Below are 12,379 nucleotides of genomic sequence, written 5' to 3' on the forward strand. Positions count from 1 at the left end.
CCTGTAAAAGGAAGGGACTGCACATTGTGATTCCATAAACCCTAACCTTGTCAGCAGTGTTATTGTCAAACAAGTATGATTATATCTATGGCTTAATTTTAACACAGTCATACATTTTAAAAGGAATTTATTACAAAATGCTTATAGTGATCACCTCTGGATGCAGGGAAATAAAGGTGGGTTTTACTTTCCTCTTTCATGGTTTTCTGAATTTAAAGATTTTTCTATAAAAGTAGGGATCACATTTATAATTAGCAAAACATCTATTTCAAAAGTGAATTTTCCTGTATTTAAAACAGCAGTTCTCTGATGCAAAAGTGATGCTATTTTAATTCAATTAAGCCTTCGGAGGATGAACTCCCAATTTAAAGTGAGAAAATGGATGTTAAAATGTGACATCATAGTACATTTTGCTGCACATGTGGATGATAACTAATAACATAAAGTTAAACCTGAAATCATACCTTTAAATTCCAGTTGAGATGTGCCCACATGTGCACCTGATGCTCAGTAATTTCCTGATCATGTCTAAAAAGATTCAGTGTTCCAGCCCTCTGAAGGGAAAGAACTGCTCTAAAGTCTTAAGATAAAGGGGGAAAAAAATTTTTTTTCTTTTCTTTTATTGCAATTATCCTATCTTTGGAGTGGAGAAGTAAAGAACTATTTGAAAATCTGTTGAAAGTTGTAATTCTTCTCAAAAAAAAAAAAAAAAAGACTGCATTAAATCTTGATTTTGTTGATTGTTTCCAATATACAGAACTTCAAACATCTGAGTATCTATATGCATTGTAATTGTGCTGAATTAGAATTCCCTCAAATCAAACCCAAGACAAGGGCTGGAAATCAAGCAACTGACAGGAGGTGGACAAGTGAGGTAGGGAAGGAAGTACTAAGGGGTACATTAGTGAGTCAATGCTCTGAATAAATGGGTCTCCTGTCTGCTGGGACCTCAGGGAGCCTGCAGATGGCAGGACCCAGGGACGCCTCAACTAAGAAGCTAGGAAGTTAGGCTACTAGTTCAGCTCCCATTGATTGATAGTTGGGGGTTACCTCCTGCATTTCTGACTTGACCCAACACTGGCAGCACAGCCTTCAGGCTACAAGTCCCAGGGGCCTGCAGCAGAAAGCTAAAAGATAATGAGCTGGTTGTGAGAGCCATGGCAAGTGGGCAGGGCACAGACAGAATATGCTGTTACCATTAAGCATAAGAAGAAAAGTGCCTTTACTTAGATGAAAATGCAAACCACAGTGTCTATACTCACTGAGTGCCCGTTCTGTGTCAGGCACAGTTTTATGATTTCTAGTCTATGGTCTAGTGGCAAGACAGCACGTAGATAGGTCGCTGAAAAATTAAAAAGCTCTAATAAAAAGATTTAAAAAGTGGGGCCAGGGGTTGTTGACACTGGGAGAGGATATACTGAGCTTCATCGAAGTGGCTGAAAAGGCACACAACCCAGGAGAAAAGAAAAAAGAGCAGAGATCTTACTCTCATGACGGCCACACCACCACCACAGTCTGCCAACTCACAATTTTCATCAGCTCATCCGAGGGGAGAAACCTCAGTATAACCTGCTAACTTGAAATTAAGGAAGGAGAGGCATCTCCAAGGAGACAGACCTGTCTACCTGGGGTGATGCTGGTGGATGCTGGCAAGGAGAAATGAGCTAGAGTTTTCAGCAAACTGATAAAGGCTGAATAAGGGACTTCCCTGGTGGTCCAGTGGCTAAGACTCTGAGCTCCCAGTGCAGGGGGCCCAGGTTTGATCCCTGGTCACGGAGCTAGATCCCACATGCTACAACTAAGACCCAGAGCAGCCAAATAAATAAATAGAATTTAAAAATAAATAAATAAAAATAAAGGCTGAATGAGGGCAAGCAAGAGAATACAGAACTCTGCAGGGTCACAGATAGGAGGGTCACAGACAGGAGGTGAACCCACAATCAGGTTCTTTTACGTGGACCTCCGCAGGTACCAATGTAAGACTCTGGCCAGAGTCCAGAGCTCACCCCCCACTAGGCGCAGGCCTGGGGAGGAGAACAACAGCTGCCTTGGGAGAGGCATGAAATCCTACCTGGATCTTTCTCTTCTATCTCTTCTATTGAACTGCTGAGGGAAGGGCAAAAACCCTGTCTTCCATGGAACGCTGGTGAAAGCCCACTGTGGCTGGGAATTCATCAGTATAGTGCGGTCATCCTGTTCTATGAACAGTCTAACTCAAAAGCAGCTTCAGGACCCTGGTCCCACCTTCAGCCACCCTGCCAACCTATGCCCCTTATCAGCAAACACTGTGAAGCACCCAGGGCAGAGGAATCTCTTTCTCAGGGCCTTGGAGGTGAAGAAGAGAAAGTTACGGCCCAACGGGGGCTTTGACAGAAGAAAAGCTGTAAAGATGAAGACATGAGCCTGGTTATGGATGGGGCTTACTCCTTGTAAGGAAAGTTATCACCAACCTAGACAGCATATTAAAAAGCAGAGACATTACCTTGCCAATAAAGGTCCATAAAGCCATAGCCAAGGCTATGGTTTTCCAGTGGTCATGTATGGATGTGAGAGTTGGACTATAAAGAAAGCTGAGTGCTGAAGAATTGATGCTTTTGAACTGTGGTATTGCAGAAGATTCTCTTGAGAGTCCCTGCAAGGAGATCCAACCAGTCCATCCTAAAGGAGATCAGTCCTGGGTGTTCATTGGAAGGACTGATGTTGAAGCTGAAACTCTAATCCTTTGGCCACCTGATGCAAAGAGCTGACTCATTTGAACAGACCCTGATGCTGGGAAAGATTGAGGGCAGGAGGAGAAGGGGACGACAGAGGATGAGATGGTTGGATGGCATCACCAACTCAATGGACATGGATTTGGGTGGGCTCCGGGAGTTGGTGATGGACAGGGAGGCCTGGCGTGCTGCAGTTCATGGGATCGCAAAGAGTCAGACACGACTGAGTGACTGAACTGAACTGAATGGATGGGGCCAGAAAAGTCAAAGAGCAGGATTAATAATGATCAGGGAGTAAGGAGGATGGGTTATAAATCACTTAGCATGAAGTTTCTTCTGAATGTTACATCCATTTAGTTGCTTAGACATGCAAGTTTAATTTTTGTTTGATGTAAGGGAGAAAATCCTACATGAAAAGATTCTGGATTAAATTTAGTATCAGATTTAATTTTTACAGTCAAGAACAATTAAATTGTCCGCTTGAATTTTCTGGATCACAAGAGCTATTCACACTGAAATGTCTAATGTTCTGCTCATTGTCAAAAAAAAGCCTTCAAGTGCTGACGCGAAAAATTGTGCTTTATTTCAAACTATGCACATCACTGCAATAACAGAAGCTCATCACACGTATGAGAGAAGACACACTGGAAGTAAGATTCATCTTTTCTTCTAGTTGATCTGACATAAGCAGTAGCTTCCAACCTAAATATCAATGAATGCCTATTTTAATATTTCTCCGATCCTATTCATAGTTACAAAATCAAGATAATTTCCTTCTTCTATTAACTGCCATTTATCGAACTAAGCATTATTTCAAAGAAACGAAGAGCTAGTCTTTGAAAAATAATTCCATTTCAGAATCCATATTAAACTTAACAAAGGCATTTAAACATTTCTGACTACTGAAAGATTAAACATGGTTAAGCTATTCAGTCTCATTCTACAGCTAGTCCAAACTTAAACAAATCTTATCATAAGGATTCTTAAAGATATAGAGTGAAAATGTATTCTCCAGCTCCTCTCTTCCAAAAAGCTTTAAGAAGCTCAGCACAAAACTAAAAATTAAAATGAATCCCAAAATGGTGAATGAAAACTTATCTTCAGACTGACTCCATCAGTTCTTATGTCTTTACAAGCAAACTGAGTCAGACACACAGAAGGGAGCTGCACGCTAGTTACAGCCCATTCTCTCCCTATGAGGCTCAATCACCTAGCTTCTTAAAAGCAGTGAAAAATGAGAATATAGGATAGAGTGTAGATTATAGTCCATGGGGTCGCAAAGAGACAGACATGCCTTAGTGACTGAACAATGACAACAACGAATACTAAAACATAAAATGTCAAGATACATTTAAGCAACTCAAATTGTACATCAGGATTTTTTTCTTTTTTTTGCTCTGAAGCTAGTTCATTGAAATTTAATAATCAGCTGAAATTTCTGTCTTAGATCAGCACAAAAAGAAAAAATAAGGAAGTGGGAGGGCTCTGCTTGGCTTTCCTGTGATTGTGAAGCAGGTGATACTCTACACACTAAATTAATTCTATTCAGCAAGCTTTTTAACTTATTTTGCATACCCACACTTCAATGTGTTTCAGGCAGTATTTAATTTTCCAAGCAAAACTACAAATCAAAGCTGTTTAGAACAACTATTTCTTTCTTTTATTCCCAGAATTATGGGAATAAATATGTCTCCTTGAAGACAGGCACTGTTTTATACCTTTGCTGCCCTAACGGGTCTCAGCCTGCAGACAGAATGCAGGAGAGGGAAAGGCTCCGGCAGACCTGAAGTTCCACACTGATGAAGACAGTCGAGCCACTCTGCAGTCAGTAAAGATGTTTCTGGCTTCGCTGAGGCTCACCTACTACTTTAATATCACTTCTAAGACCGAATGCCCTGAATGTAGGACATAAACAAAGGGACAAGGCCTTTTGTGTACCATTTCTGTACCATTTCCCAAGGCCCCCTTCCCATACCAGGCACTGGGCCTCTGTATTAAATGGCTATTGACTAGAACTCCATGAATTCTACTGAAAATTTCAAAAGATAAGCCCAATAGAACTTTTTTAACCTCATGAAATCTTAAGTGAAGAAAAAAATAAGATCACACATTCTTGTACATCAAATGCTTTCTATAATTCAGTAATCAAATATTAACACCAAATAACAACTATCTTGTTTTAGTATGAAGAACTGAACCACAAACTGAACTTATAGTTTATTTTGATACTCTTTCTATTCCTGTGACTCACTAATAATTTCCTTGCTCATGAAATGAAAGTTGAATATCACCTATTTTTACAGAGTTATTAGAAGGATTGCTGCTGCTGCTGCTAAGTCGCTTCAGTCGTGTCCAACTCTGTGCGACCCCACAGACGGCAGCCCACCAGGCTCCCCTGTCCCTGGGATTCTCCAGGCAAAAACACTGAAGTGGGTTGCCATTTCCTTCTCCAATGCATGAAAAGGAAAAGTGAAAGTGAAGTCACTCAGTCGTGTCCGACTCTTAGTGACCCCATGGACTGCAGCCTACCAGGCTCCTCCACCCATGGGATTTTCCAGGCAAGAGTACTGGAGTGGGGTGCCACTGCCTTCTCCATTAGAAGGATTAGACAGATATTAATAGAAATGCTTTATAAACTGTAAAGTTACGTCATACTGCTTTGTTAATTAAAAAGCATTTAATATTTTATTTATAATTGGTCCCAGCCACACTGTACACCAGCTCCCACAGAATTTTTTGCAATGACAAAAATGTTCTGTATCTGCCTATTATTATAGCACTTGCCCTATGTGGCTGTTCAACACTTAAAATGTGGCTAGTGAGGATAAGAAACTGAATTTTTAATTTAAATAGTCCATATGGTCAGTGGTTATCAGACTGGACATCATGGAAGCTTTGGAAACATAATCTTTTCATTGCCAAAAAAAAAGTTCAAGAGATAAAACTTTTGTTTTCTCAGCCACAGTACTCACTCTTTTCAACATGGGACAGTACTATATAAAAATTAGAGACAACACCTTACAGAAGCAAAACTCCCACTTAATATAGCTTATTTGGTAAAGGGATCTTTAGAAACAAACCATCAAAACTTCATTTTGATGTAGCTTATTTGACAGCTGAGCTCTCCAAACCATCTAAATGGCATACACCAAAGACTGGCATGTGCTAGGTGCTTTGCAAATACTATTAATGAAAGAAGGATATGAGAGACTGTTAATATACATCTCAGTAATCCGAAGTTAGAGTTTGACCCTGTCCACCAACATCACCAAAGGCACTAACTACCTTGACTTTCTGAGACAGCTCTACTTGAAACGTATCACTTGAAAAGTGAAGTCGCTCAGTCGTGTCTGACTCTTTGCGACTCCATGGACTGTAGCCTACCAGGCTCCCCAGTCCACGGAATTTTCCAGGCAAGAGTACTGGAGTGGGTTGCCATTTCCTTCTCCAGGCAGACAGCAAATGTACAAGACAAGGGTTCTTCCTCAAAAGCTACAGTCAATTTGGAGGAAAGAGATAAGAGACAAGTTAACCAGCAGATGTTAACAGCCCCAACAAAACAACAGAAAAATCAACAGGGGGAGTTTAGCATTAAAACCCACAGAAAAGAGGCATTTGGAGAAGGAAAGATGACCACCAGCCAGAACAGCTGAACAAGGTCTTGGAGGACGGTAAAGATTAAAAGAGAGAGCTCAGGGAGGCAAGGAATAGTGAGTAGAAACCAGTTCTGCTGATGCAGAAGGTTCAGGAAGGAGAATAATTAAGGTTTGCTTGTGAAGGACAAGTTGGAGTCTGAACTGATCCTACAGAGTGGGGAATCACTTAAGGTTAGAGGCGAGAAGGACTACTAAGGTTATAAACAAAGTATTTCATTATTCATTCACCCTAAGCAGGCATCTGGTGCTTAAAGAATGTTATGTCAGGCACATTGACAGGTGAGGGTTACAATGAGCCGTGACACAGTGCTAACCTGGATAGCACTCAAAACAGCCAGGAAAAACTTAACACCAGATGACACGTATTTGTAGCAGAATTACATGCACAGTGCTAAGAAGCACAGGTGGGAAGGTTTCAGTTGGAGAGAAGAGCTAGGAGGCTTCACCAAGGAGAGGATATTAAGTTAGACTCAGGAAAAGAAACTGCAGGCTCACCAGAGAAGCACATACTAGTTACTTACAGAAAAGCCTTCAGGAAATATAGTTTGTTGGAAAGATCATATTTCTGTGAAATTAAAGGGTGCTGGGGTCATAGCCTTCAAATATAGAGAAACGATCAAATCCTTAAAAGCACAGTGTTGAAAAAGAATATAACTGGATAAGCTATGTTTTAGGACTAAGTGTAGTCATCACTTCTCAGCTTTCATTTCAGAAGACTGTGAATGTAGAAGCATTGATAAAAATTTTAGAATAAATATAAACAATACAGAACAAGAGATATGATTTGATGGTATTTTAACTATGAAAAGAAACACATTTGACATTCAAGGTACAAAAGGGCACTAATAAAAACAAATCAAATTATCAACTGTGATAATTTTATTTAGACCAGACACAATTTCAGTGTTTTTCTCTGGCAGAAATTGTATGCAAAAAGCTGGGAGGCTGGGGGGTAGAAATTGGGCAGAGATGGAGAATGAAAAAGTTATGCTTTAGAAAACATCTTCTCTTCTAGGGAAAGGAGCAGACTCCTTGCCTTTAAAAGTTTCAGTTATGCTTGCTGGCTTCCACCTGACAACTGAATGGATTCCAGTCACACACAAATATACTGTCTCCTTTTTAAATTCCTAGTTGGCCTGTTAGGATGATACACAATAAACTTTTGTTTTGCAAGAATGTTACCTACAATTGCTTACATCAAATATAGGTGAAATTTTGAAAGAACTTATATTAACAAATACATTTTGAAATACAGTATTGTAATTGGAAATTAAATATATTTGCTATCTAAAACAAAACAAAATATAACAAAAAAACAAACCCTGAGGTTAAGCTACAGAGTAACTTTATGAATTCAATTTTAAATCAACGATAAGGCTAATGTTTACAGCATTATTTACAACTGCCAAGACATGGAAGAAATCTAAGTGCCCATCAACAGACGAATAGATAACAAAAATGTGGTATATATATCCAATGGACTACTACACAGCCATGAAAAATGAAATACCGCCATTTGCAGAAACATGGATGGACTCAGAGGGCATTATGCTAAGTGAAACAAGCCAGAGAAAGACACATACTGTACGATATCACGTACACATGGAGTCTAAGAAATACGACAAACTAGTGGATATGAAAAGAAGCAGACTCACAGACCTAGAGAACAAATCCGTTCTCATTCTTCATATCCAATAGGGAAAGGGAAGAGGGGAGGAAATAAATAAAGGTAGGGGATTTTGAGGTACAAACTATTAGGTGTAAGTTACAAAGATGTGCCATACAACTCAGGGAATGTAGCCAATATTTTATAATAAGTGAAAATGGAGTATAACCTTTAAAAATTATGAATCACTATATACCGTACCACATAATACCTGTATGTAGGTCAAGAAGCAACAGTTAGAACCCTGTATGGAACAGCTGATTGGTTCAGGATTGAGAAAGGAGTACGACAGGGCTGTCTGTTGTCACCCTGTTTATTTAACTTATATACTGAGCACATCATGAGAAATGCTAGGCTAGATGAGTTATAAGCTGAAATTAAGATAGGCGGGGGAAACATCAACAGCGTCAGACATGCAGATGATACCACTCTATCGGCAGAAAGTGAAGAGGAACTAAAGCACCTCTTGATGAGAGTGAAGGAAGAGAGTGAAAAAACTGGCTCAAAAATCAATATTAAAAAAAACTAAGATCATGGCATATGGCCCCTTTACTTCATGGCAAACAGTGGGGGGAAAGTGGGAGCAATGACAGATTTCCTCTTCTTGGGTTCTAAAATCACTGCAGATGGTGACTGCTGCCATGAAATCAGAAGATGACTGCTTCCTGGCAGGGAAGCTATGACAAACCTAGACCGTGTGTTGAAAAGCAGATACATTACTCTGTCAACAAAGGTCCATACAGTCAAGGCTATGGTCTTCCCAGTGGTCACACATGGTTATCAGAGCTGGACTGTAAAGAAGGCAGAGCACCGAAGAACTGATGCCTTGGAACTGTGGCGCTGAGACTCCCTTGGACAACAAGGAGATCAAACCAGTCAATCTTAAAAAAAAAATCAATCCTGAATATTCTTGGAAGGACTGACACTGAAGCTGAATTTTGGTCACCTGATACGAAGAGCCAACTCACTGGAAAAGTCTATGATGGTGGGAAAGATTGAGGGCAGAAGAAGAGGGCGTCCAAGAATGAGATAGCTGGATGGCATCACTGATGAAACGGACGTGAACTTGGGCAAACTCCGGGAGATGGTGAGGGACAGGGAGGCCTGGCATGCTGCAGTCCATAGGGTTGCAAAGAGTTGGACACAACTGGGCAGCTAAACAACAAATACACTGTACATCTGTAACTTACATAACACTGTCCATCAACTATACTTCAGTAAAATAATAAAATAAAATCAATGATGAGGCTTTGCTAAAAACAAGGTAAACTCATAGAAGGCAGTATTTGGGGGTGGGGGGAAAGATGAAAGACTTGACTTCACAGACAAGTTTTTGTAATTTACCAAAGCTATAAATCTAACTTTTAAATTACTGAGGTCACATGTAACTCAGTGTATAATTGTAGAAAGGAAGCTTTAAAAATTATAATTTAACCCGGTAATTGCATTCCTGGACATCTCTCCCAGAGAAATATAAACTTATGAAAACATGAAAACCTGTACAGATAGTTCTAGCAGCTCTGTAAATTAAAAAATACATTCAGATGTCCTTCAAAGTGTGAGTGGCTAAACTCTAGTACATTCTTATTATAGAATACTACACAGCAACAGAACAGGAGAGAACACTGATACGTGTTAACAACCTGCTTGAATTTCTAAAATATTACGCTGAGTAGAAACAAAAAACTCTCAAGGTACATGCTGCATGATTTCATTTATGTAATATTCTTAAAATGATGCAATTATTGAAATTACACAACTAATATATTTCTATAATATATAGAAAGAGGACAATTAGTGGTTCCTAGGAATTAAGGAGGGGATGAGGTGGGAGAGAAGTGGAAGTGTGATTTCAAAAGGGCCACATAACAGTCCCTGGGAGTGATGGAAATGTTCTCTATCTTGACTGCACTGATGTCAAGATACAGCATGTAATACTGCACTATAGCTCTGCAAGATGTTACCATTAGGGGAAATGTGCAATGGGTACACAGGATGTGTGTATTGTTCCTTATAAGTGCCTGTGAGTTCATAATCATATCACAATTAAACATTTAAGTTTTAAATTATAACTTATTCAAATTTATCACAGTGATTACTTGAGGTTAGGGAAGGAACCACCAAAATGTTTAAGAGTATTTCTAATTACACTGTCAAAACCAAATAAAGATTTGCTATACCCACTAGGTCACAACAAGCTGTGAAATTCCCTGTTTTGTTTTGTTTTTTCCTGATTATTAATGTGTATTTAATTTTACAATTTTAATTATACTTGTATTATTTTAGTAACTTTTTCCTTTGAAAGACTCCATGTGCTTAGAAATGCATCTACTTTTCTTTTTTACTTCAATTCATCAACTGAATATACAAAAGATATTACTAATTCACAAAAGGCAAGGACATAGAAAGTTTGCTCAACATCATACAGCCAAAGCCGGGCCAAGCTGGAGTTGGTGCTCTGTAGCTACATATTAATGACCTGAGAAGGAGAGTAGTATAGTACATAAACTCATCTCACCACAGTTATAAACCATGCAATAATGAAGATGAACCAGTCTGTTTAAAAGTTTCTAATGTTTTTAGCAAGTAATTTGATATAAAGAATTATTTATCTAGCAAGTTGCATTATAATGGTAATTGTTTAGATAAAGCAGAATGCATTTTTCCATTGAAACATGAACAATAAATAGTTTTGAGCATCTAAGACCAAATCAATTTCATAAAAGTAGTAAACAAAAGTAAGTTCAGTTCAGTCACTCAGTCATGTCCGACTCTTTGCGACCCTATGAACCCCAGCACACCAGGCCTCCCTGTCCATCACCAACTCCCAGAGTTCACCCAAACCCATGTCCATTGAGTCGATGATGCCATCCAACCATCTCATCCTCTGTCGTCCCCTTCTCCTCCTGCCCTCAATCTTTCCCAGCATCATGGTCTTTTCAAATGAGTCATCTCTTCGCATCAGGTGGCCAAAGTAAAGAGGGCTGCTAACAGATTTATTCAAGAGTAGTAGGTGAGGGTATGCCAAGGCTGGAATTAAAAACCCATTAATTCTATTGAGATATCTAGAAAGATTGGAAGTCAAGATTAATTCATGCAAAAACACAGAGTCTCTGCCCTCAAGCAGCTCAGGGAAGCAGAAGAACCAAAGGAACTTGGAACTGATATTCTTCAGTGTTGCTTCTATGGAAAAGTGTATTCAGAGTTCTGATGAAGTAACTCATAGAGAATATTTTGGAAGATTGATACCTGCCAATACACTATCCAGAGATATCAAACTGACATATTTTTCCTGTATGGACAGTCTGAGTTAGACAGTTAACAATTGAGTTGCTTACTGCAGGTCTCAAAATAATAGTTCTTGTGAAAGTCCAATTGCGTTTTCCGATTCCTTTTGTGGTGCTTTTTAAAAAACTGACTTTTCTGCTTATTCAGTCATTGACAAATTGACAATAAGTGGGGAATTCCCATCACTGCATCAGTCTGAGATTCAAGGTATGATTCAATGAGACCATTTATTCTAGCAGATGTCACAAGAGATTTTCAAAACATTCTGCTAGTTATTCATAACAAAAGGGAGTATTTTCAATAACAGATAATAAGTTTGGACTTATAAAGGCACACAAACTGCCTAAAGAATTTAAAAAAACCCACAATAAACCAAAGTAATGCAATATGAAGAACTTACCTAAAATGGTTGTTCTTCAAGCATAAATTATATTTCTTCATATATAATGAATTTTCATTGATTAAAATCTTTTCTGAAATCACTATTTTATTATTGGTAGGGAGCATTTTTTCAAATGCAAGTTTTTTTCCAAAGAAAGCCACTGATAGTGCTTAATGCAGCTGTCTATCTAGACTCTGGTAATGTATCACATAACACACACCTAAAAAGTAGGTTTAGCTAAAACCTAGTTAATACAAAGTCATTTTACAGCTCATCCTTAATGCTTACAGAACAATTTTGCATGTTTATTTATATACCAAAGTTTTCTAGGACAATTTTTTCCAGTTCATTATGTCTTATCTTTCCCAACTAGATTGTGAAATTAACCACTGCTTCCTCAAAGATGCAGACTCTGAATACTGAATCCAACACAGATGACAAAACTCCCCAGGAAAAATCACTTTTTGGCCATGAGATCTAGCACTGAGTCCGATACAGGGCAGGGGACAGATAAATCTTAACTGAATTGGAACCAAAATGAATCATGTATCTTTTTAAAATAAGAGGTATATAACACAGAACATGGCTCGTCACACACAGTAGACCTTCGGCAAATACCTGAACTGCTGCTTGTAGTCAGTCCCCTCACATGGACTTCTGGTGGTACTCAGGACAA

General features: G+C 38.9%; 1 protein-coding gene across 26 annotated transcripts in view; it reads right to left on the minus strand.

Moving 5' to 3' along the window:
* The window catches only part of PKP4 (plakophilin 4), a 259,580-nt gene that overhangs the window by 238,617 nt on the left and 8,584 nt on the right, over positions 1-12,379 (minus strand). The gene's annotated exons all lie outside the window — the stretch shown is intronic.

The sequence above is a fragment of the Ovis aries genome, chromosome 2, assembly GCF_016772045.2.
Source record: "Ovis aries strain OAR_USU_Benz2616 breed Rambouillet chromosome 2, ARS-UI_Ramb_v3.0, whole genome shotgun sequence".
In the NCBI taxonomy this organism is placed as follows: domain Eukaryota; kingdom Metazoa; phylum Chordata; class Mammalia; order Artiodactyla; family Bovidae; genus Ovis; species Ovis aries.